The sequence below is a fragment of the Oryza glaberrima genome, chromosome 10, assembly GCF_000147395.1.
Source record: "Oryza glaberrima chromosome 10, OglaRS2, whole genome shotgun sequence".
Classification (NCBI taxonomy): domain Eukaryota; kingdom Viridiplantae; phylum Streptophyta; class Magnoliopsida; order Poales; family Poaceae; genus Oryza; species Oryza glaberrima.
Window position 1 is genome coordinate 17,692,727 of NC_068335.1, and position 27,190 is coordinate 17,719,916.

Consider the following 27,190-nt stretch of genomic DNA (forward strand, 5'->3'; position numbering starts at 1 on the left):
CAATTCTTACCCTACGGTTATTTCAAACCATTCTATTAATTCAACTTGATATCCCCTTCGAATGTCTACGATCGGTCGACATATTTATTTATCGTACGTCGATTCGAATATCCTCAAATTTATTCCTACTGCGACGATTGGATTTCTATGCCACACGTCGTCCCTAAAATCCTTCCTTCACTACCATCGGTCGTTTGTACGAACACTCTCAAAATAAAATAATCCTACGACGACCGATGAATTCGTTCGTCAGGCGTTAAGCCTAAATTCCTATTTGGCAATGCAGGTTCCATAAATACCAAACCTCGTATTGCAGTCCAAACATTCAATCCTTGTGCATAACGGAATTTCTATACCGAACACAACCATACACTCCATAGTACCATACAAGCACAGTCCGATATACAGAGCCAAATAAATGTCCAGATTATACATTCCAAAATATAAATACAGTCCAAATTACAAGTTCCATTAATACATATGTCATTCCAATTCAATCCCTGCAATATGCAAAAGTTCCTATTGCAACCAGGCCACCTCCCTTCCCTGTCAGCCCAGCTCATCTCACAGAAAGTCTGTTTTGCCTCCCTAAGCTCAGAGCTACAGCCACCAAGCAACCTTCTCAGCCAAAGTCTGTTTTCCTTCCCCAGTCGAACCAGCTGCCTGCACAGAAGCTGTTCGATGAATTGCCTACAAGCCGCAACAGGGTTTAGCACCAACTATTGCCGGCTCACAACAGGATTTTGCACCAAAATATGCGGCCATTCAATAACATGGGTCCCTTCCACACAGCAAACCATGCACCCATGCTCCCGGTTCACAAAATTCATTCCCAAAATACAAACAACACAATGAGGAAGATCCACAACACCAAGTTCACACCGAAAATGGCAGAGCCAAGTGCAAGGGGCCATGCATACCTGGTACTGTGGCGATGTCGACATTCAGAGCTGCTCCCCGCCTACCCTCACATTGCCTCCCATACACAGGCAGCCAGCAAACCTATATGAACCCCACCAAAGACAGCAGCAGCTCGGCTCCTCTCCATTTCTTCTCCACCTCCACGCTCGAGCTCTGCCACTGCGCTCCTCAGTCCCGTGCACAAGCTGCCATCCCTCCATTTGCTCCGCCGCGGCCGGCTCCGGCTGGGCCTCAGTTGAGCAAGAGGACGGATAGGCCGCCGCACCATTGATCACCCGAGAACGACTAACTTTAACATCTAACCCTTAGACTCACTAACCAGCTAACCCTTTACTTTCTGTTTCACTGACTCTTCCACTTTCCGTTTCGCTAACTTCTAACTCCCTAACTCTTACCTTGCACTAACCCGCTGACATTTATCCCCTAACACTGTGTGTTCGCTTGTTACCGACGATCGAACACGTGGTGTGCGAGGACGAACAGCAAGCCTAGGATGATCCGCGAGCCGATCGTCGACGCCCGTCGACCACGCACAGTGTGCCGCTACTCGGCTGCCGCAGTGTGAGCATCTCCTCCTTCCCTTCCTTGCCCTCCTTCCCATTATCGTCCCTTAGTGTTGTCGATCGCCTTCTCTCTGTTTTTCCATTCGCTTGTCGCTGTCCCGGCGCGGTGCCACCATCGTGCGCTCCGTCGCCACCTCCTTGCGTGGCCGACGCGTAGCCGGTCCGCGCACCGTCCCCCATCCGACGCGCCCGGCCGCGCCGTCGCCAGGCCGTCGCCTGCGCCGACACGCCCGGCCGCTGCCCCACCGACGTCTTGGCCTCGCCCAGGACGCCGCCGAGTGGCCGTGCTGTCATCCGCGCCATACGCGCGGCATCATCGTCGCGCCCACCATTCACGAGTCCGGCCGACGCCGCCTCCGTAGCGCGCGCCGACCCCGACATCCTCCCGCCCCGCCGCCGAGCTTCTTCCTCGGCCTCCTCTCCATTACCCACCGCTGCCGCCCTCTCAACCATCCCCACCGCTGCCGGTCTCCATCTCCCCACCGCCGGCCTTCCCTCCCTCCCTCACCACCCGCCAACCGTGCCAGGCCGCCGCCGTCACCCAGCCGCCGGCCCCTCCTCCCCTCTTGGCCGCCGGCCCTCCCCACTTCCCCGCCGCCCAGCCGCCATGTCGCCTTCCCTCCGGGCGCCGTCGGACACCGTCGCCCACGGCCGCGCCGCCCCGTCGCCTAGCGCCCTAGCCAGGCCGCCTCCCCATCGCCGCCCTCGCTCCCTCTCTCAGTCGCGCGTGAGGAGAAAACGAGAGGAGAGATCGAGAAGGAGAGAAGAGAAACGGATAAGAGAGAGACAAAAAGAAGGAATAAGGGGAGATGACACTTACATATGGGACCCATGCGGGCCCCACCTCATCTAATCCCTCATGCACAGTATGACACTCCTAATCCCTCTCAAATAATCCCAGTGACACGTGGACCCATCCCGGATTAATTCCTGTTAAACCATCTTTTAGAGATATGAGTCACTTACATGTGGACCCCATGTTCTAGATCTTTCATTCCTCCATATAAGTCTACATTAGATCCCTCTACTCCCTCGGCCAAACCCAGAGAACCCATGTACCACAGAAGTCTATAAATTATCCCCCAGAGCCCACCATCGGCCTACTCATACACTAAAGTCCATAATACATCCCATTTGCAACCCAGAGCCCTCTCTGAAAGTCTATAACCCGTCCCCAACCCGAGGAGCAGCTCCCCTTCGGTTTATAAACTCTTCCAACTTCGAAAACCCATATCTTTCCAACCGTAACTCCGATTGACTCCATTCAACTTCCATAATCTCTCTAAAATCGAGATATATTTAATGGCACCATTAGTTGCATTGAATGTTGCTTTATTTTACTTCTTTTAGGATTGTGTGTGGTTTCTTTGGCCGTTTATCGAGCGTGATTATTCTGGGTATTCTTCAGTCGTGGATATTCTAATTATCTAACTGTTGCGGATATCTCGAAGACATTAGAACCAATAGCAAGGCAAGTCACTACGCTCCCATCCTTGAACATATCGATCCTATGTTTACAAATGTGTTGTTTTACAAATAAATTGCATGCTATTTATAAATTGCGTACCTATGCTTGATTATGCCTACCCTTGATATTGATTACCTTTATACATGTTGTATGCCTTTGATTACCTGAGTCATTTATTTATATGCGGTCAATTATTGACGATGCTTAATAATGCTATGGTAGACATACGTACACTCCATATTTATGCTAGATGATTATGGATGTGAGATCACTCGATGTGAGTGATTGATGATTTGTGGGTGGAGACATGAGCGCCACCCGCCATACACAAACCTTCTGCGAAAACCAAAACTTAATACAACAAAACTATTTCGACTGGGACGACACGAATAGAATATGGGTGGTTCTGGGAACGGTAAGCCGCTGACCCCGGTCAGTTAAGGACCGAGTCAAGAAGCTAAGCAGGAAACGAACCGAGTACGACCACACTTCTTGAGTGGGGTTAGACCCGGTGGACTAGGTTATTCTCGTGGGGTGGCACCCCAGACATGGTAGGTTCTGGACATTGGTATGGAAATGTGGAAGTATGTGGTTTAATGACGTCAAAACTATATATATGTATAATGTAATCTCTGATCTCGGGAGCGCCAGGACTCCCCTCACAACCGGCTCGAGGTAGGAATGTGGCACCGGGGGTGCAATGGGGATTCATAGTTCTTGGAGCGGGTGCCGCCATGCAAGGGTAACTGAAAAACCGAGCCGTGACAAGTCTCATGTGTTGGGTGCGTCATGGAGTGTGGGATTAAAAGCGTACATCCACTGCAGTGTGAGTAAATTAAACTATTCGAATAGCCGTGCTCGCGGTTAATGAGCGCCGGTACCTGTACTACCCTTGACTAGACTCATAGATTTTAATACTACTTAGAGTAGATATGAGAGACATGAGAAACTTGCCCAAAGAGTGAGAAGGTTAGTATAGTAGAGTTGGTATAGGATGAAATGTGAGGGTAAACCGAACCAAGCGGGGCTTGGAGAGGTGGATGAACCCTGGATAATTACAACTTCAACAACAATGTTGTTTTTCAGTTAAAACTGCTAGGTCAATAGGTTTGTGAAATGAATTGTGAAAACTAGCTTTATGCAAATAAACCAAGCCATACTTGAACCTCTGTGTGCATTAGATTCATTTTGTAGTAGTGGCTTGCTGAGTACGTATGTACTCACCCTTACTTAATTAAATCTTTTAGAAATGAGTTGGAGTCGATTATATTCATGCCATGCTGCTATCAAGTGCGTGTCGAAGATGATGGATTAGGGACCATAGGTTCACCAGTCGTTGCTTGTGGAGTTCGATGGACCACCGCTGCTTCGCTTCCGCTGTTCTATCTAGTACTTTGGTATTTTGTTTTGTAAGTGACCATGCTTGGTCTATTTCGGGACCCAATGAGGTTACCCTTGTATTATTATTGTAGAAACACCTGTAAACAATGTCAGTTGTGATATTATACTGTGCTATGTGTGTACCATCTTCTGATACAGGGAGTGGTACTGTATAACAGATGGGATTCCCGGTGTATATAACCGTACACGCGTACAGAAGTATACTGACGAGGAACAGGACAAACGGCGAAGTGACGATGTGAACCTTCTCGAGGAACATCGTGAACGAGTTGCCATTCGAGCAGCCACATACCAGCAGGCCCTACGCCGATATCATGAGAAGCGCATCAGAGCTCACACACTCACCATCGGCGATTACGTCCTCCGACGAGTTCAAAACCAGGCAAGGCGCAACAAACTCTTGCCTAAGTGGGAAGGACCATACACGGTGGTACAAGTACTGCGACCAGGCGCGTTCAAAATTGCAGATGGCGATGACCGCGAGTTATCCAACTCCTGGAACATTGATCAGTTACGTAAATTCTATGTATAAAATCAATGTATCCCAAATATGTGCAAATCCATTACCCAAAGGTATTTTGATTTCCTCATGAAATACAGCAGAGCCTTACCTAGAGATCCCTTACCATGATAACACCTACTCTTAAAATCGAACCTACCGACCCTTTACGCCATTTCGACAAGCCTCCGAGAAACCTACGGGAATTTTGGCTGGGGACACCCAGAGCAGATAAGGTCTTGTCGGATTCGAAGAGCCGAACGACCATGTAAGACCTGGTCATGTAAGAGTGCTCAAAAGGTGTATTAGCTAAGCCGTGTAATCGGAAATTGGTTTTTCAAACTTCACAGCTGGGGGCTAGGCAAAATCGCAATTTTAGATAGGCAAGTTACGAGTCATCGAGCCTTCCCCTCCGAGAGCAGACCTCATCGAGGACAAGGCTGGGGGCTAGGGAGAGTACCTTACTCAATAATGGGAAAAAGGCAGCCTATAAAAAGAGTAGTACTCGTTCACAGCATAACCTGTTTAAGCATTTTCACTAGATAGGTTTCTGCTTTAATTACAAAACCTTAATAAAGATAACAGTATATTACAAATTCTTGCTACATGTTTCTTTTACAGGGACTAAAGCCTACCACGACGGCCATTGCCAGTTGATGGAAGCAAAAACCTCCTCGGCTAGAGGAGCAAGGGATCGTGCCAGTCGGTCGACCTCATCCGCCGATAACCGCGAACGGCGAAAACCCCCACGCAGGAACCCGAGATCCATCTGCGAGCGGCGATCTTGAATATAGGTGAGGATGTGACCTCCAGCGTAACGGCTGGCGCGACGACATTCCTCTTTGAGGCTGATGTCGATCCGCTGTCCTATGCCCTCAAGCTGAGCACATGCCCCCCTCATCCAGGACAAGTAGCCCGCCGTACTCTCCTCGGGCTCCGCGCGATCAACCTTTAGCTGACGACAAACGTCGGCCATGGCACTGCAGCAGCTCTTAAGGTACAAGTTTAGCCAAACCTCGCGGCCCCGGAGAGCCTCCACAGCCTAGTCCTTCACGACCATGAGCGACCGCTCGAGTTCGGCGACCTCGAACTTCGTCCTCCAGTACACGATACGCCTATCTCGTTCAGCGAGGACGTTGTCGAGATCTACAAAGGGGAGAGGATGTAAGGGATGCTGCCTTTTAAACAAAACAACAAGTTTAAAAGAGGAACTTCTCTATGACATCGCACCCGAGTTCTCGCGAGGGAATGCGACCACACCCGGGTTAGACGAACTTCTCTATGACATCGCACCCGAGTTCTCGAGAGGGAATGCGACCACACCCGGGTTAGACGGGCCAGAGGTCATACCCACCTCCCCATCGTTAACAATGGAAGGTAGGTCGATCCTCACGACATCAGGACATCCGCCTTGCTGGACGTCCTCGGAATCTACGCAGCTATGAAAGACAAAGAAACGCGGCAAATCAACAAATGGTGCGAAGTAAAGGAAGTCGCTCCGCCCATAAGACAACAAAAGTGTTTGTACAAAAATCACAATACAAGACGGAGAAAGTTTACTCCTTGTAAAGGGGAGGATGCTTTCCCCGAGATCCGACACGCTGGACTTCACGTTCTCCCGCGTGGCATCGGCAGCCCCTTCGACAAGATCTCCTTGAGGTCGACGCCAGGGAGAGCTAGCTTCACGCACGCGAGGACGTAAAATGCCCCCGTGTGGATTCCATTGGAGATCTCCTCCGCAACATGGGCAGCGTGCCACGATGGGATGGCCTCCATCTCGCCCGCCAGCTCCGACAACGCCGATGTCAGGGACGTCTCGTCGGGATGTGTCGGGATGGAGGACTCCATGCCGCACGACAACGCCAGTTGATGCAGGCCGGTGAAGCTCCCTGCGGAGGGAGTTACGGAGGGAGAAGAGGATGTCATGTGTATCGTTCATCTTCTTCTCCAGGCCCTGGTGTTGCATCTCGTTGCAGGCCACGATTTCCTTCATCTTATGAAGATCTTCATGGGCAACCTCGAGTTGCGCCTCCAGTTGAACCACCCTTCCGTCCGCTGCCGTCCCGCGGGCCACCACATGGTCCATCTGGGCTCCCACCGCCCGAGAAGTGCTCTCGAGAAGGCGGTGGCATTCGGCCACTATATCGGACCAATTGGCCACTTCGGGCGGCGACGCGGCCACAGGAGCGGTGGTAGGCCCCACGGGCTCAGCGACAACAGGGGCGACCTCCACGGAATGATAGCGGCGGGAGATCCACTCATCACCGTCTCACTCCCGCTTTGCATGGAGACTGCCAATGCTTTCCTGTCAAGGTCAGAGGATATAATTAGCAAAGATCAACAATGCGACAATGGAGTGGGTCAAGAGTTTCACTTACTTGCCAGCGGGCAGCTTTAACACCCTCCTCTTCGGAGGAGGAGCGAGGCTGCCCAAGTCCTGCGTAAGATGGCGAATTATGACCTCATTCCAACATATCAAGAAAAAAGGGCGACAACGGTGCGCTTTACCTCGGAGCCGGCAGACTTCTGCCGAGAACTAGAAGGAGCGCTCGACCTCGCCCAGGGCTTTCGCTTGGTCCCGCTGCCTCCTGCGATGGCGGGAACAGAGGAAATGTTGGCAACCTCGTCGGCGACCTTGTCCTTGAGCGAGGCGAAGGCCTGGTGGTCAACAAGAGGACCGACAACATCCGTCAATGGCAAGGCCTACAGGAGTTGAAGTTACTTTGGCTCTTTAAAAGAATAAAAACACAAGGTCCCCCGGTTCTCGCTTACATTGATAGCGGCCGCCTTCTCGGCTGCCAACTTGTCGCAGAGCGGGGCCGGCGGTTCGTCGGCCGTGGAGGCAGTGCTGATCAAGACCTCCTTCACCCGCTGCATCACGATGTCGGCAGAAAGACCTGAAATAAATATACAAGAGGATGAGTTAGGCTTCGGCCTCAAAGTCATCATCAAAAACAGGAGGAAGATCACAATATAAAGATGAATACCCCGCGAAGAGATTCGAGTTATATCCTCCGCTCCCGTGTAGTCGAATGCGGGGTGAGCACAGGCCTGCAGAGGCTAGATCCGACGGCTAACGAAATCTTTAACGACTTCGTAGCCGGTCAGCCCTTGTTCCCGAAGGTCACTCACGGCATCGACAAAGGCTTGTAGGGAGGGTGTAATCGGGGGTTTCGAGGTCCAGTCCTCGGAACGCTCCGGTTGGACCTCGGGCACGACAAGAACCGGGTCGAGTTCTTTTATCTCGAGGTAGAACCATCTCAATCTCCATTGGCTCCGAGATGAGTGGCATTGGAGAGGGATGTACTTCGCCTTCATGCCATCACGAAGGCGGAATCCGCAACATCCTGAAACCCGATTGGGCTCCATCCACCGGAGTTCACAGAAAAAGCGGAAAAGGTGTCACATCCTGATTTTCGTCTTAGGATTTATAAAGTATTTAATAAATTATTATTAGAATTTATATTAAATGTTCATTAATTTACAAGTGAAGTTAAATGTGGGAAATAAAATTTCCTAAATATAAGGCATGGATGGATTTAATTTTTATTAAATTCTCCATGGTTAATTATACTCTCTGGAATTTTCTCGGATTTTTCGGAGCTCAATTCCTTTTAATCATACAAAGAACATTTCAGTAATTATCCACATATTAAATTAATCATTAAATGGTCTGATTGTAATTTTTTTAAGTACTTTGAGGGTCCAAGTATTTTCAAGATTTTTCTTGAAATTATTTGAGCAATATAAGTATTTTTAACAATTCAAATATCATTTCAGTGATTAATTTAATTGGAAAAGTAATTAAAATTCACCTTTTCCTTTTCGGGCCGAATTAGGAAAAGTCCTCTCACTCTCGGCCCAGTCTCCTCTCAGCCTGCAGTCCTTTCCCTCTCTTTCCCGAAGTCTGCTTTTTGTCCCTCCTTTAATCAGTCCTTGGAAGTAGAAGCCCAGCCAAAAGTCTAGTTTACCTCCCTGTCGCTACAGTGCGTCTTCAAGCTCCAGCCGCCGGCCGAGCCGAGTTGGCTGCCATGCCGAGCCGCTTTGCCGCGCCGTTTCCTCCTCAATCTCTCCCCTTTTCTTCCGATTGTTTGAGGGGTTTTGATCCTCTCGTTCTCCTCTATCTTTACCCCCAAAAATCGGAGCTAATCGTTGAGTATCTTATCCGAATCGAACTCGTTTTCGAGTTTATCTCCAAAACCGAGTTTTTGATTTCCCGAGCCGATTTCTTGCGGGAGGAGTCCGATCTCTTCGATTCAAGGCTATAAATAGGACCCCCTAGTCCTCTTTCGTTTGCCCCATCTTCCGTCCTCTCCCGTGCCTCGTAGCCGTCGCGCCGCCACAGCTAGCTTTGCCGTCCCCGCCGGCCACCTCCGGCCGTGTCGCGCCGCCGCCTCTGACGTCACCGCCGCTTGCCGCCGCCGCCAAGAGGTGCGCCGTGGTGAGGGGAAGCCCGGCCGCCCATCCCCCTTAGCCGCAGACCACCGGAGCTTCGCCGCCGGCGAGGTCCGAGCCGCCGCCGCCGTTCATCTCGCCGCCGGCCATCGTCGTCCGTCGTTAGACTTGTTGGTGAGCACCGTTGCGTTCGTCTCGTCGTTCTCTACGTGTGCATGCCTTCCAAATCCGCAGCCGGCCGCCCTAGCTCCGGCGAGGTCGCCACCCGTGCCGTGGCTGCCGTCGATGACGTCATCATCTCCTCTTTTTCAGTTTTTTTTAATAGATTAAATCTTCGGAAATTCATAACTAAATCATCGTAACTCGGATTCGAGTGGTTCAAGTTGCTAAATTCATCTAAAATCAAGATCTACATGTTAAAAATATCCACATATACTGTTTTTGCTTGTTTTTGTACTGTTTTGTTGATTTTGTTCTTTCGCTTTAGTTTCCGATGTTCCGGAGGAGAGCGTTTTCGTTGAGGAAGGTTCAAAAGTGTTTGCGGAAGATCAAGGCAAGTCACACAGATCCCAAACAACCCTTTGAGCATGTTGAACCTGTTTAAAGCTAATGTTTTATTTCAACTTATGCATTATTTTCGAATGTCATCGGGTGGTGAGCCTTTCCCGATTAATTAATTGTCACGCCCGGAATTTCTATCCAAAATTCCAAACGCTTACATGTGTGTTAAACCCTCGTCCAGGAATCAACCGAGGCACACAATAACAAATTGATAATAGAGTACAAATAAATAACTATTTAATATTCGCAAATAATAAATTATCACAGAGGTAGATAGTTCCTCTCAAAGAATAACATTCTATGCAGCGGAAAAAATAAAACTATAACAAACTACGGAACAGCTATGGCGACTCCACTCCACAGGCATCTTAACCAGAACAAGCTCAATCCTCCAGATCATCACCTTCGCTAAAATACTCCTCTTCTGATGATTGAATATTGCAAGAATGAGCATATGACATACTCAACAAGCCACACAGCAAATATGCAAGTGCACAGGATAACAAAGGATGGCATAATATAGCTCATTTGCATAACAGCATTTAACAAATATTTTAGAGAATAGTGAAACAGTTGTATAATTAATCAATATTAAATAAACACCATACAACACACCCGTGTTGCATAGGCCCAACCTCATTTGAACAACCAACCCCAGTTGAACAAATTAAACCTCCAAACTAGGAATATACCATTCCAAACTAGGAGTTACATTAACTAACACCGTTACCATTTAATGTGTAATATGAGACTAATCACGAAAAACATTGCTCAACTCACCCATAACCGCGGGTACGGCTATTCGAATAGATTAAACTCTGATCAGAGGTGTACCACTGTACCCACAAGACACAATCCCACAACATGTTACCATGCGCCTTAGTACCACCACGGTACCTCGGAAAGGAACTGTGACAATACCTCTTGCACAACACAACTCACCACAGTGCACCGTTCCTGGATCATAATCTCCCCCTCAAAACCAGAGGCAATGGACTCCCCAGCGACCCCCACGGACTTCTCGCCGCTTCACAGTCTGGCACACTATAATGAATCATGCTATACAAAAGATAAAGCCGTTGCCCACGCTAGCTTGTGGTTGGCACGATAAATGTTTCACAACAGTAGCTCGCGAACCGGTCCTTAATTGTCATGAGCACAACCATCAAAACCATATGCTCACAACCCACCTTAACCAGGTTTTAATTAGCAATTAATTAACATCACACGATTAACCATCGTGAGTTACCATTTAATGTAACCATAATTAACAAGAATAATTATATAATTTATATTTAACCCCTTTAGTTAGCTAATGTTTCTAAGCATGGCTAAGCAAACATACATATGGCATTTAGCTGAACCAATCCAATATATAAGGTTCATGCTAATCACATTATAACTCATAGGAAAATAAGATCATCTTTGGCCATTAATTAATTGGGGAAAAGGTTCACCACCCGATGACATTCGAAAATAATGCATAAGTTGAAATAAAATAATAGCTTTAAATGGGTTCAACATGCTCAAAGGGTTGTTTAGGATCTGTGTGACTTGCCTTGGGCCTCCACAAACGCTTCGGACCCTTCCTCAACGGAAACGCTCTCCTCCGGAACGTCGGAAACTAAAGCAATTAAACAAAAATCAACAAAACAGTACAAAAACAAGCATAAACAGTACATGTGGATATTTTTAACATGTAGATATTGATTTTAGAAAAATTTAGCAACTTGAACCACCTGAAACGGATCTACGGTTATTTAGTTATGATTTTCCAAAGATTTAATCTATTAGAAAAACGGGAAAAAGAAAAGATGATGATGTCATGATGACATCATCAATGGTGGCCGGCTCGGTTTGCACCCTCGCCGAAGCTAGGGTGGTCGGCTGCGAATTTGGAGGACATGTACACGTAGAGGACGACGAGACGAACGCAACGGTACTTACCAACACACCGAACGACCACCGACCTTAGCCGGCGTCGAGAAGGCGGCGGCGGCGGCTCGGGTTGACCGGCGGCGACGAGGCTACGGCGGCCGGCGGCGAAGGGGAGGAGGCGGCCGAGCTTCCCCACCTCTTGGCGAAACCAGCGGCAGCGACGGCAAGCGACGGCGACGGCGGAGGCGGCGGCGCGGCGCGGATGGAGGATGACCGGCGGCGACGGCGGGTTGAGGCGGGTGGCGACGGCGCTACAAGGCACGAGAGACCACGGGAGAGGGGGCAAACGGAAGAGGAGGACTAGGGGGTCCTATTTATAGCCTTGGATTGAAGAGATCGGACTCCTCCCGCAAGAAATCGCTTCGGGAAATCAAAAACTCGGTTTTGGAGATAAACTCGAAAACGAGTTCAATTCGGGCAAAATACTCAACCTCTTGCTCCGATTCTTGAGGGGAAAGATAGAGGAAGATGTGGGGATAAAAACCCCTCAAAAACCCGGACTCGGGGTGGAGAGATCGGGGCGGAATCAGAGGCGGAAGGCGGCGGCTCGGCCGGCTCGGGCTCGGCTTGCAGCCGGCCGGAGGTAGGAGACACCACCGACAGGTGGGCCCCACCTGTCGGCCTCCACGTGAGGGAGGGGCGGTGGTGGCGGGCTGGGCCGGCTTTGCCGCGCGGGAGAGAGGGAGTGTTGGGCCAGAAACGGCCCAACAACTTAAGGAAGGGTTTTTTTGAACTTTTTAATTAAAATATTTTGTGAAATATTGTTCCAATTATTAAAAATACTTCCCTTGCTCAAATAATTCCCAGAAAATTCTAGAAAATAGAGGAACAAGCAAAGTATTTAATAAAATTTTATCTAGCTCCTTTTTATGTTGAAAATTTTCCTAGATTATTAGAGTTTAGCTTGTAGGCTTTTAATTTAATTTCTAAAGAATGATTTAAACAATGTATTTTTACATTAGACGATTTTTAGGGCGTGACAAACCTACCCCCCTTAAACGGAATCTCGTCCTCGAGATTCAGAAGAACTGGCGAAGAGATGAGGATGAGCTGACTTCAATTCATCTTCTCGCTCCCAAGTGGCTTCTTCTTCTGAATGATTGCTCCACTGAACCTTGCAGAACCGTATAACGCGATTCCTGGTATTCCTCTCGCTTACTTCCAAGATTCTGACTGGCTTCTCAACATAAGTTAAATCTTCTTGAAGCTCTATACGATCAGGATCTGCTTCCTCCGTAGGTACACGTAAACATTTCTTCAACTGAGACACGTGGAACACGTCATGTATTCCCGCCATTGACGGAGGCAACTCTAACTGATAAGCTACCTCACCTCTTCGACTCGCAATCTTAAAAGGTCCCACGAAACGCGGTGCCAATTTCCCTTTGGTTTGGAAACGATGAACACCTCGTAACGGCGTAACCCGAAGGTATACATAATCTCCTTCTTCGAAAGCCAAATCTCTGCGACGATTGTCGGCATAGCTCTTCTGACGTGACTGAGCAACGCGCAACCTTTCTTGGATAATCCTCACTTTTTCTTCTGCCTCTCGCAATATGTCTGTCCCAAAAACTTGACGTTCATCGGTTTGATCCCAAAGGAGCGGCGTACGGCACTTTCGGCCATATAATGCTTCATACGGAGCCATTTGCAAACTAGCTTGATAACTGTTGTTATATGAGAATTCCGCGTACGGCAAATTCTTATCCCAACTTCCACCAAAATCTAGAACACAGGCTCTCAACATATCTTCTAAAATTTGGTTTACTCTTTCCGTCTGACCATCTGTTTGAGGGTGATAAGCGGTACTGAAATTCAAACGGGTACCCATTTCTACTTGTAATTTCTGCCAAAACTTCGAAGTAAACTGGCTACCTCTATCTGACACTATCTTCTTAGGAACGCCATGCAAACATACCACTCTGGCCATGTATAACTCTGCAAGCTTATTCCCCGTGTAAGTTGTTTTGACCGGTATGAGGTGAGCGACTTTTGTCAACCTATCAACCACTACCCAAATAGAATCATGTCCTGCCGACGTTCTGGGTAGACCGGTTATAAAATCCATTCCTATTTCTTCCCACTTCCACTCTGGAATCTTCAACGGTTGTAACAGACCGGCTGGCTTCTGATGTTCTGCCTTGACCCGCTGACATACATCACATAGAGCCACATATTCTGCTATCTCACGTCGCATACTGGCCCACCAGAATTGTTGCTTTAGGTCTTGGTACATCTTAGTGCTTCCAGGGTGGATGGAATACAAAGTTTCATGAGCTTCTTTCATGATAGTATCCTTCAACTCCTTATTATCTGGGACGCAAATTCTTTCTCCTAACCACACAGTTCCTTGCTCATCTTCTACATAACCGATGGCTTTTCCTCTTCTCATGTTCTTTTTTATTTCTTGGATATCAGGATCATTCACTTGAGCTTCTCTAACTTGATCAAACAGAGTAGGTTGAGCTTCTAAAGTAGCCACAAAACCTTTGCTGACTATATCCAAGTTTAACTTTTCAAATTCTTGGCATAACTCCCAAGGTAAATGTCGACCTTCTGACATATTACAGTAGCTTTTCCTGCTAAGAGCATCGGCTACAACATTTGCTTTCCCCGGGTGATAGTGGATTTCCATATCATAATCTTTAATCAACTCTAACCATCTTCGCTGACGCATGTTCAAATCAGGTTGAGTGAAAATGTACTTCAAACTTTTATGATCCGTATACATCTCTGTACGGTTACCGAAAAGATAATGACGCCAAATCTTCAATGCATGCACCACAGCTGCCAACTCTAGGTCATGCGTTGGGTAGTTATTCTCATGAGGACGTAATTGCCTAGATGCATAGGCAACCACCTTTCCTTCTTGCATCAACACACAACCCAAACCGAGTCGGGATGCATCACAATACACTTGGAAACCTTTCCTCGAATCAGGCAAAATTAACACAGGCGCAGTCACTAGCCTTTTCTTCAGTTCTTGGAAACTTTGTTCACAATCCTCTGTCCACTTGTACTTCACTTCCTTCTGAAGCAGAAGAGTCATTGGTCTGGCGATCTTTGAAAAGTTCTCAATAAACCTGCGGTAATACCCCGCAAGTCCCAGGAAACTACGAATTTCTGAAACCGTCTTGGGTTGCTTCCAACTTAACACTGACTCCACATTGCTTGGATCTACTGCCACTCCTCCAGATGAAATGACATGACCAAGAAACTTCACTTCGGACAACCAAAATTCACATTTACTGAACTTGGCATAAAGCTGATGCTCACGTAGTTTCTCTAAAGCTAGACGAAGATGCTCTTCATGTTCTTCCTTCGTCTTGGAGTAAATAAGAATGTCATCAATAAACACCACGACAAACTTATCCAGATATTCCATAAACACCTTGTTCATCAGATTCATGAAAAAGGCTGGGGCATTAGTGAGTCCAAATGACATAACGGTACATTCGAACAAGCCATACCGAGTTGTGAAGGCGGTCTTTGGTATATCTTCCTCACGGATTCGAAGTTGATGATATCCAGAACGGAGATCTATCTTGGAGAAAACTGTAGCACCTTCCAGTTGATCAAACAGGTCATCAATTCTGGGTAGAGGATACTTATTCTTGATAGTAACCTCATTCAACGCTCGATAATCCACGCACATTCTCTGAGTATGATCTTTCTTCTCCACAAAGATGACTGGTGCTCCCCATGGCGAAGTACTGGGCCTGATGTATCCTTTCTGAAGCAAATCATCCACCTGTCTCTTCACCTCAGCTAACTCATTAGCTGCCATTCTGTATGGTCTCTTATGGATAGGGTTGGTTCCAGGTACCAAGTCTATCCGAAACTCTATGTCTCTCTTAGGTGGCATACCTGGCAAATCCTCGGGAAACACGTCTGGGTAGTCTTGTACTACGAGGATCTCTTGTAGAGCAACTTGGTTTAAGATCACACCATGATATTTAGGAGAGGACACAAAGAAAGAAACGGTTTCCCCATTGCTACTGGTTAAAGTCACCTTACGGTTGGCACAATCTATAACTCCTCTGTGACGAGATAACCAGTCCATCCCTAAGATAACATCTAGATCTTTGGATTCTAGCAAGATAAGCGAGGATGGGAAAGGAACTTCTTCTATTTCTATAGTAGCGGAAGGACAATACTGTGTCGAAGATACTTGATTGCCTGGGGTATTAACTAGTAAAGGTTTCCCAAGACTAATAACTTCCATCCCATGATTGCTCGCAAAACTTTTAGACAAAAAGGAATGTGTAGCACCGGAATCAAAAAGCACAGATGCGGGTATAGAGTTAACAGGAAACGTACCCAAAACCACATCTGGTGCATTCTGAGCTTCTGCTGCTGCAACATGATTAACACGTGCCTTTGGTGCTGGAGCATTGGAGTTGTTCGGGGCTGGAGCGTTCTTCACGCGCCGAGGCTTAGGACACTTATCAGCATAATGTCCTGGATCACCACAATTGAAGCACACCCCTGGCTTGCTTCCCTGTTCCTTCCTGACGGGCTGGTTCTGAGCTGGAGTTGCTGTAGGACGAGCAACCATGTTGCGGTTGTCATTGCCACGATTACCAGTATTGTTGTTGTAGAACTGGCGTTGGGGGCGGACAACTGATGAAGATCCTCCTTGAGGGTACGATGGAGCTTGAGGTCCCGTAACGAGACGCGGCCTCTGGTTACTGCCCTGTTGTGCCTTGAATTGGGCAGCCCTGCGCTTCTTCTGCTCCATCCGGTTATACTTGTCTTCCTGACGAATCGCCTTGTCCACCAACTGCTGGAAATCCCGAAAATCCGTAGACATCAAGGCATAAGACAACTCATCATTCAGTCCCTCCAAGAACTTCTCCTGACGCTCTTCATCGGTGCGAACATCTTCCGGAGCATAACGAGCTAAACGGTTGAAATCATGGAGGTACTCGGTGACCGAACGAGATCCCTGGTTGAGTGCTCTAAATTCTCTCTTCTTTAGGGCTACAACACCCGTTGGTATGTGTGTCTTCTTGAAAGCGGCCGTGAATTCCTGCCAAGTAATAGGCTCTCCTTCAGCCCTGCCTTGGCGAAAATGATCCCACCATTCAGTAGCAGGACCATGCAATTGATGCGAAGCAAAAGAAACTTTCTCCTGCTCAGTACACTGGATCAAATCCAACTTCTTCTCCACCGCATGCAGCCAATCTCCTGCTTCTACTGGATTGGTGGTGCTTGAAAAGGTAGGGGGTCTCACACGTAAGAAATCTGCCAGCTTGTTTTGGGGAGGTGGGGGTGGATTCTGGTTCTGATTGTTTGCCTGCTGATTCTGTGCCTGCTGCACTAACAGATTGATCAGTTGTGTTTGTTGGGCCAGAATCTGAGCTAGCGTGGGATCTCCTCCATTGTTAGCAGCTCCACTTCCACTTCCACTTCCACTTCCACTTCCGGTGCGCGTGTTCACCATCTGACGATAAGCAGAGACAACAGGAAAGAACGACAGAGAGACACCCTTAGAACGGAGTTATTTAATTAATTTAAATTCTATATTGCTCTTAACTGTGTATGATTACATTTAATATTGCATTAACACTATCTCACCAACTATCTTACACTCTGACAAGCAAAAGAACTAGACTCATGCTGTTACATCCCACCAATGATGTAAGCAACAACTAAAACCCACACACTCACAAGCAAACTTAAACAAGCAATCTAACACAGCGAACTACGGCAACGATCTAACTAAGCGACTAATCCCGCCTTGCGTCGGAACGAAGCGATGGATCTTCTTCTTCTGGAGTAGCTGGCTCTCTTTCTTCAGGGTCTTCCTCTTCTTCCTCATCACTTACGATGTCGATGACAGGTTCAGCACGATCGGGCACAGCTTCACCCATCACGCGAATCTTCGAAGCTAACTGGAGACGAGGTGGCGGACAGGTTCTCTTTCTTGCAGTGAGGCGAAGCTTGGGTGTTGGCGGCGGCGTTTCTCCTTTAAGTTCAGCTAATTCCTTCTGTAGACGGTACACTTTGCTCTCCAACTTGCAAATCTTGCCTCGATTCCAGTTTTCCCTGTCATGAGCTGCTTTGTCTCGCTCCACACTTACTGCATCCATAGCACTAAGCATATGCACCGCATGCATCAGAGTGGCACTCTCTTCACCATCAGGACTGGTATAGGTTCCATAGTCTTGACCATGAGGCTTGTGAGGATGATACTGGAAAGCTGATGAATCCAACTCTTCTTCAAAGCGTTGACGCAACTCTCCAATGGCCACCAAAGCTGCTTCTTGACAAGCATGGTTGTACGATCTTCCTCCAGCTTCGAACTTAATGGACGGAAGGTCTTCACGATCACTAGCCAACGTCACACGAACACGACACTTCTCCTCGTTGGGGTCATGGGAAATCCGGCGATACTCAGGAGCAACTTCATAGCCTACCTCAAAAGCCATCAACCTCAGCTCCCTGACGAATCCTAACACCTTGATCAAGTTTCTCGGTGAATGGGGCGGCATCTAAAGAAACATAGAAGGGAGGAATTAATGCATATTTTTAAGTTAACTGCACCCTCTAGACTTAACTGATTTGACCAAAGAGGAAGAAAAAAATAAAAGAAAAGACACATACTAGGCTATTATATATATATATATTTTTAGAATTTAACTTTTTGGACAGAGACAAATAATTTTTTTTTGACAAACAACTAAAATAAAACTAAAATACTTATGATCTATTATAAGCACGGTACAGTGTCACCATAAGAAGGATGAGTAGTACTAGTGCTATCATGATTTTATCGATACCATAATAGATGTACAGTGCCGACTAATCAATGAAGTTTACTAAGGTGGAATAGGAAACATTTTAAGAAGAACAATTTTTTTTCTTTTAAAAGAAAAGAAAATGAATTAAATTAATTTTGTGCATAACCTTGCATGTGCTGCCAACTTAATTAATTTGTAAAAGAATAGAGAAGAGCAGTTCTATTTTTTTCAAAATATTTTGAAGGCTACTTAAGGTTTACCATTTGGCTTATCCTAAGGTCAAGGTGGCTCTGATACCAACTTGTCACGCCCGGAATTTCTATCCAAAATTCCAAACGCTTACATGTGTGTTAAACCCTCGTCCAGGAATCAACCGAGGCACACAATAACAAATTGATAATAGAGTACAAATAAATAACTATTTAATATTCGCAAATAATAAATTATCACAGAGGTAGATAGTTCCTCTCAAAGAATAACATTCTATGCAGCGGAAAAAATAAAACTATAACAAACTACGGAACAGCTATGGCGACTCCACTCCACAGGCATCTTAACCAGAACAAGCTCAATCCTCCAGATCATCACCTTCGCTAAAATACTCCTCTTCTGATGATTGAATATTGCAAGAATGAGCATATGACATACTCAACAAGCCACACAGCAAATATGCAAGTGCACAGGATAACAAAGGATGGCATAATATAGCTCATTTGCATAACAGCATTTAACAAATATTTTAGAGAATAGTGAAACAGTTGTATAATTAATCAATATTAAATAAACACCATACAACACACCCGTGTTGCATAGGCCCAACCTCATTTGAACAACCAACCCCAGTTGAACAAATTAAACCTCCAAACTAGGAATATACCATTCCAAACTAGGAGTTACATTAACTAACACCGTTACCATTTAATGTGTAATATGAGACTAATCACGAAAAACATTGCTCAACTCACCCATAACCGCGGGTACGGCTATTCGAATAGATTAAACTCTGATCAGAGGTGTACCACTGTACCCACAAGACACAATCCCACAACATGTTACCATGCGCCTTAGTACCACCACGGTACCTCGGAAAGGAACTGTGACAATACCTCTTGCACAACACAACTCACCACAGTGCACCGTTCCTGGATCATAATCTCCCCCTCAAAACCAGAGGCAATGGACTCCCCAGCGACCCCCACGGACTTCTCGCCGCTTCACAGTCTGGCACACTATAATGAATCATGCTATACAAAAGATAAAGCCGTTGCCCACGCTAGCTTGTGGTTGGCACGATAAATGTTTCACAACAGTAGCTCGCGAACCGGTCCTTAATTGTCATGAGCACAACCATCAAAACCATATGCTCACAACCCACCTTAACCAGGTTTTAATTAGCAATTAATTAACATCACACGATTAACCATCGTGAGTTACCATTTAATGTAACCATAATTAACAAGAATAATTATATAATTTATATTTAACCCCTTTAGTTAGCTAATGTTTCTAAGCATGGCTAAGCAAACATACATATGGCATTTAGCTGAACCAATCCAATATATAAGGTTCATGCTAATCACATTATAACTCATAGGAAAATAAGATCATCTTTGGCCATTAATTAATTGGGGAAAAGGTTCACCACCCGATGACATTCGAAAATAATGCATAAGTTGAAATAAAATAATAGCTTTAAATGGGTTCAACATGCTCAAAGGGTTGTTTAGGATCTGTGTGACTTGCCTTGGGCCTCCACAAACGCTTCGGACCCTTCCTCAACGGAAACGCTCTCCTCCGGAACGTCGGAAACTAAAGCAATTAAACAAAAATCAACAAAACAGTACAAAAACAAGCATAAACAGTACATGTGGATATTTTTAACATGTAGATATTGATTTTAGAAAAATTTAGCAACTTGAACCACCTGAAACGGATCTACGGTTATTTAGTTATGATTTTCCAAAGATTTAATCTATTAGAAAAACGGGAAAAAGAAAAGATGATGATGTCATGATGACATCATCAATGGTGGCCGGCTCGGTTTGCACCCTCGCCGAAGCTAGGGTGGTCGGCTGCGAATTTGGAGGACATGTACACGTAGAGGACGACGAGACGAACGCAACGGTACTTACCAACACACCGAACGACCACCGACCTTAGCCGGCGTCGAGAAGGCGGCGGCGGCGGCTCGGGTTGACCGGCGGCGACGAGGCTACGGCGGCCGGCGGCGAAGGGGAGGAGGCGGCCGAGCTTCCCCACCTCTTGGCGAAACCAGCGGCAGCGACGGCAAGCGACGGCGACGGCGGAGGCGGCGGCGCGGCGCGGATGGAGGATGACCGGCGGCGACGGCGGGTTGAGGCGGGTGGCGACGGCGCTACAAGGCACGAGAGACCACGGGAGAGGGGGCAAACGGAAGAGGAGGACTAGGGGGTCCTATTTATAGCCTTGGATTGAAGAGATCGGACTCCTCCCGCAAGAAATCGCTTCGGGAAATCAAAAACTCGGTTTTGGAGATAAACTCGAAAACGAGTTCAATTCGGGCAAAATACTCAACCTCTTGCTCCGATTCTTGAGGGGAAAGATAGAGGAAGATGTGGGGATAAAAACCCCTCAAAAACCCGGACTCGGGGTGGAGAGATCGGGGCGGAATCAGAGGCGGAAGGCGGCGGCTCGGCCGGCTCGGGCTCGGCTTGCAGCCGGCCGGAGGTAGGAGACACCACCGACAGGTGGGCCCCACCTGTCGGCCTCCACGTGAGGGAGGGGCGGTGGTGGCGGGCTGGGCCGGCTTTGCCGCGCGGGAGAGAGGGAGTGTTGGGCCAGAAACGGCCCAACAACTTAAGGAAGGGTTTTTTTGAACTTTTTAATTAAAATATTTTGTGAAATATTGTTCCAATTATTAAAAATACTTCCCTTGCTCAAATAATTCCCAGAAAATTCTAGAAAATAGAGGAACAAGCAAAGTATTTAATAAAATTTTATCTAGCTCCTTTTTATGTTGAAAATTTTCCTAGATTATTAGAGTTTAGCTTGTAGGCTTTTAATTTAATTTCTAAAGAATGATTTAAACAATGTATTTTTACATTAGACGATTTTTAGGGCGTGACATTAATGGCCGAAGATGACTTTATTTTCCTATGGGTTATAATTTGATTAGCTAGGACCTTATATATTGGTTTGGTTCAGCTAAATGCTATATATATATAATTGCTTAGCCATGCTTAGAAACATTATCACATAATTGGGATAACTAATGTTACACTATCACTTATGGTTATATTTAATGGTAGCTCACGATGGTTAATCGTGTTATGATAATTAATTGATAACTAAAACTTGACAATGGTGGGTTGTGAGCACATGGTTTTGAAGGTCGTGCTCATGGCAATTAAGGACCGGTTCGCGAGCTACTGTTGTGAGACATTAACCGTGCCAACCACAAGCCAGCGTGGGCAACGGCTTTACCTTTTGTATAGCATGGTTCATTGCGGGGCACCAGACTGAGAAGCGGCGAGAAGTCCGTGGGGGTCGCTGGGGAGTCCATGCCTCTGGTTTTTGAGGGGGTGATTATGATCCAGGAATGGTGCACTGTGGTGAGTTGTGTTGTGCAGGGGGTATTGTCACAGCCTCTATTCGGGTACTTTCCAGTATCGCGACGCATGGTAGACATGATGTTGAGGCTGTGTCTTGTGGGTACAGTGGTACACCTCTGGCCAGAGTAAAACTATTCGAATAGCCGTGCCCGCGGTTATGGGCGAGTTGAGCAATGTTTTTCATGATTAGTCTCACACCTCTCACAATAATTATTGATGCTATAACTGGTAATAATTTGTTTAGCTCCTGGTTTGGAGGTTTGATCTGTACGACCGGGGTTGGTTGTTCAGGTTTGGTTAGGCCTGTGCAGCATTGGGGTGCTGTTCAGTGTTGATTAAAATTAATGATTAATTACTCTACTGTTTTACTACTCTTAAATCTTTGCTAAATGTTGTTTTCGCAAATGAACCCTATATTATGCCATCCTTTGGTATCCTTGTGCTCTTGCATATTTGCTGTGTGGCTTGTTGAGTATGTCATATGCTCATTCTTGCAATAATCAATCAAACCTCAGTTGAAGAAAAAGGATCCAGAAGGAGAAGACGTTTGGCTTATACCCCAGTTGAGTTGCCTGTGGGAGTGGAGCTGAAGCCATCGCTAGACCGTTAATTCCGCTGCTGTTGTTTTTCTTTTCTTTTGTAAGTATGTAACGTTATTATTAAGATGGATTTGTATATTAAATTGCCAGTTTGTGTACCTCGGCTGATTCCTGGACGAGGATTTTATGCACAAATTAGTTCGGAAATTAAGAGTGAATTTCCGGGCGTGACAAAAGGTCTAAGAAAGGCACTACCCCAATGTAGGCCTCGCAAAGATGAACGAATATGCTCAAGAAAGCGATGGAATTGGGGTTCAGGTGCAAGAGAGAAAGGCCGTAGAAGTTCAAGACCAACAAAAGAAATTCGGAAGGAGGAGGCAGAAAACCGCATCGGATGAAATCTTTTACAGCTACCATACGACCTAAGACAGGAGAAGGATCGGTACCTCCTGCCTCCCTCGACATGATCTGTTTCGGAGGGACGGCCTCCTCGGTGTGCAGCTTCTTCAACGCAGCAGCGTCGGAGGAAGACTGGTAAAGGTCTGCCATTGGAAGAAGATCACCGGAAGAGGATCGCCGGTGAAGGGTGTTGAGGATTGGGGAAACGGAGAGTCCGAGGAAGCCGGGGAATAGTAAGGGTTTTCTGGCAAGCGGACTTGAAATGGATCTCAAAATTCCATTAAATAGGAGCACTACCTGGCGGTTCGTATTTCGAGGAAAGGGGAGAGATTGCCGCCGAAAATTCCTAAGGCCCGTTGGAGACCGTTGTTCAGACTTCAATTTAAATTCAAAATCCGCATCGATGGGTTCCCTGTAAGTGTTGTCGATAGCTCCGTGTCTCTACAGTTAAACAACCGAGATCGACCTAGCGAGTACGACAACGCACTATCGGGAGAAGTCGCATGCGATAACATGAATTCATTTAAGTTGAAGTCGGGGGCAACTGTCAGGGTTATGGATAAGGCATACCCTCTATCCTACGACTTATGAAATATACCGATAAGGTATACCTTCACGTATACGGATCGTTTCCGTATACGCCGTTAGGAACTCGTCTCAAGTTATGGAAAATATCTCTATGAGTTAAGAAATTGCCGAAGTCCTACTCGGAAAGGGTAAAATCTTTGGTATATCTTGTCGGTTTACATATCCCTAAGTCTTACTTGAGGGTCAAGGTATTACACGGTATAAAAGGGACCCCTAGGGGGAGGCGAAGGGCATCGCATCTCATCGACCACACACCCACCAAAGTTTACGAAGCCGGAGTGCATGGAGCCAAGTCGTCGGGAGATCTCGTCGAATCCCTCGACTACGATCTCGTCGGTACCATCTGTTTCAAATACTCTCTTTGTAATATGTTCTTATCGTCATCAATCTCATATAAACTGGACTAGAGCTATTACCTGACAAGGGGCCTGAAGCAGTATAATCCGTATCTTTTGTTTGCTTGATGTCGTACTACGTAGACTCTCGTTCCAACGTACCTCAATACTTAACTCATCCGGTCTGCGAGTATCCCTCATTGACAATGCTAGGTTGCAATGGGAGAAGCATAGAAAGTCATAATTCATTGGTGTATGATAGGAATTATGCCAAAATGCTCGATACCTTTATATCATAATATAACTAGCATGGTGGCCCGCACAGATTGCACGGCTAGCATCGTTATGTTTTTTCTCATATAACAGCTTAAATATTTTTCATATTTTTTTTATTAAAACATATTTAAAATACCAACACAATTTTGAATTTTCTACTGTATTGATAGTGATTAATTATTTTCTAATTTCGAATTTTACTTATTTCTAAATTATATTCCTATATGGACTCTAGACTCTTCTCCTAATCATGCTTATTTTTAAAATTTTGAATTTTAGTTATTTATAAATTGTATTTATATATGGACTCTAAACTCTACTTTTATTATTTTTCTTAATTTTGACTTTCAATTTGTTCTAAATTCCTATATAAACTCTAGACTCATCTTTCAATATTCCTATTTTTTAATTCCGAATTTCCGTTGTTTTTAATTATATTTCTATATGGACTCTAAATTCATCTTTTAATATTATTTATGTTTTAATTCCTAATTTCAATTTTTCTAAATTATAACCTATATGGGGTATAGAATCTTCTTTCAATATTGCTTGTTTTTTTTATTCCAATTTTAGTTATTTTTAAATTATATTTCTATAGGGACTCTGACTTCTAGGTTTAGTTTTCTTTTTTTTTAATTTCGAATTTTAATTAGTTCTAAATTATATATCGGTATGGACTTTAGTCTCCTTTTCCTATATTCCTTATTTATAATTCCGAATTTCATTTGTTTTAAAATTGTATTCTTATATGAACTCTATTTTTTTTTCTTTTTTCCCGATTAATATGAGAATTTCTAGTAAGGTAGCCCGCGCAGATTGCGTGGCTTAGCATCTTTTTTATTTTCTTATTTTATTTTTAAAATATTGTAAAATGGGAACATAATTTAAAATTATGGTCTAACTTGACCAAACTAACCAATGTGTAATATTTTTATTGTGTTATATATACATGAAAATTATTAATTATTTTTTTAGTTTTATAGTTATTTGTAAATTATATTTTTATATGTACTCTATACTCGTCGTGTAATATTCGTTATTTTTTAAATTCCGAATTTACATTTTATGTTTTTTTACTTCTACATGGTTTCAAAAGAGAATTGTTAGGAACAGTTTTTAAAATAAAAAGAGATTCTTTTGATGATAGAAATGGTTGTCAGTTGTCACTGGCTTTTGCAGCCAATGTGTTTTAGGCCATTTTACATCTCGTCACCTCGAACGCTTGAACACCCTGTATGAAGTAATAAATATAGGCTAAAAAAATAACTAATTGCACAGATTGCAACTAATCATCTCGTCACCTCGAACGCTTGAACACATGTATGAAGTACTAAATATAGGCTAAAAAAATAACTAATTGCACAGATTGTAACTAATTTGCGAGACGAATCTTTTAAGCCTAATTGCTCTATGATTCGATAATGTGGTGTTTACAGTAAACATTTGTTAATGGCGTATTAATTAGACTTATAAAAAAAAGTTCTGTGTCATTTGCTACAGTAAAAAAGAAAAAAAAAACATCACAGCCACGCACCACACAATAAAAATCATGGGCATTTCATGGTTGTGTCGACTGTCGAGAGAGTCTCGAGACACAGAGACAGCGGCAAAAAAAAAAAAAAAAAAAAATAGAGAAGGATGCGTAGCTACTCTGCCATAACCACTTGCTGCTCCTCACCCAGGTCGTCGGTCGCTGCTCTCCTCCCTCAGCTCGCCTCTCGTTGCTCGTGCTTGCCCCGCTCGTCTCTTGCTGGTCTTTGTTCGTGCTTGCCTCAGCTCGTGTCCATGGCGGCCCCCAGATCGGAGGATGGTGGGTGGAGAGAAAGAAGAGGAAGGATGGAGAGGAAGAAGAGGAAGATTGAGCACGTGGCCACGCCGTCAAATCGAAAATATCCTCTCTTTCTCCATCTAGCTCCCTGATCCGGCCGGCGTGGTGGGGGAAGGGAAGGAGGCCGGCGGCACGGTGGAAGATGGGGAGGAGGCCTCACCTTCGTCCGGCATGCCAGTGGCGAGGAGAGCGCCTCTCGTCACCGTCCGCCTCTCGTTGCCGGGAACCGGATCCGCCCCGCCCCGCCTCGGCGCCGCCCGGGCCAGGTGCGCCGAGGAGCGCGGTGGCCGTGAGATTGTATAGTATGATTAGGTTTTTTTTTTTTTTGACCGATTGTCCGATTCCGTTTCCAGTGTATAGTATGATTAGGTTTTCCTTTTTTTTTTTGTTTTTACCGATTGTCCCATTTCGAGTTTCTTAATGCTTTTTTTCTTTCTTCAGTTTTTAACTAATCCTAATCTAGTTCTATTTTTTTTATTTTTTTAAGATTAATGTTAGAAATTTTAGACCGTGAGAGCGAATGTGGATGCTCATTTTTCTAGGGAGTAACTATATTTATGGCGTCATATTTTTCACCAAAACATAGTCAGCATGTATTTACATTGCAAGTCTCTAAATTACATATGTAATTTTAGTATATTTACAATGTAAGTCCTAAATTACATATGTAAGTCCTTAAATTACATATATAATTTTTTCATGAAAACACATGCTGACGCGATGAGAAATTTAAATTTAATTGTTTGGCTTCACGCTGCAACACACAAAGACGTTCAATGCACTGGTATTTCAATCGTAGCACGAATCTCAAGGGAGATCAATTGGACAGAAATTCGACTGTGATTAGCTAGAAAATGTGTCGACATAATTATAGCAACACCGTTTTTCTATTACTCTATAATAGATTTTGTTTCGACTCTAGCCGATCAATTGCACGGGTCATCTTGTGCTAGATAGATGGAACAAAAGCCTCATGTACATATGCAATAAGCCCCTCAGCTTATTAAAAAAATTGCATCATATCATGCTTTATTTACATTGAAGCAACTAAGATTTTATACAAGGAAGTCAATATAAAAGCACACGAAAATAACACATGCTCACACTCACACGCGGGGCCAAATCAATCAAACAAGCACTGTA

General features: G+C 45.3%; 2 long non-coding RNA genes across 2 annotated transcripts; one reads left to right on the forward strand and one right to left on the reverse strand.

Annotated features, from left to right (window-relative positions):
• Positions 1-336: 336 nt before the first annotated feature.
• On the reverse strand, positions 337-1,056 carry LOC127785655 (uncharacterized). Its single transcript, XR_008019814.1, has 2 exons — positions 921-1,056; positions 337-690 (listed from the first exon to the last, which is right to left on the reverse strand). It is a non-coding gene; the product is annotated as an uncharacterized LOC127785655 (long non-coding RNA).
• A 291-nt stretch (positions 1,057-1,347) lies between these two features.
• On the forward strand, positions 1,348-4,963 carry LOC127785656 (uncharacterized). The gene is made up of 3 exons (XR_008019815.1): positions 1,348-1,482; positions 2,835-2,959; positions 4,496-4,963. It is a non-coding gene; the product is annotated as an uncharacterized LOC127785656 (long non-coding RNA).
• The last annotated feature ends 22,227 nt before the right edge of the window (positions 4,964-27,190 follow it).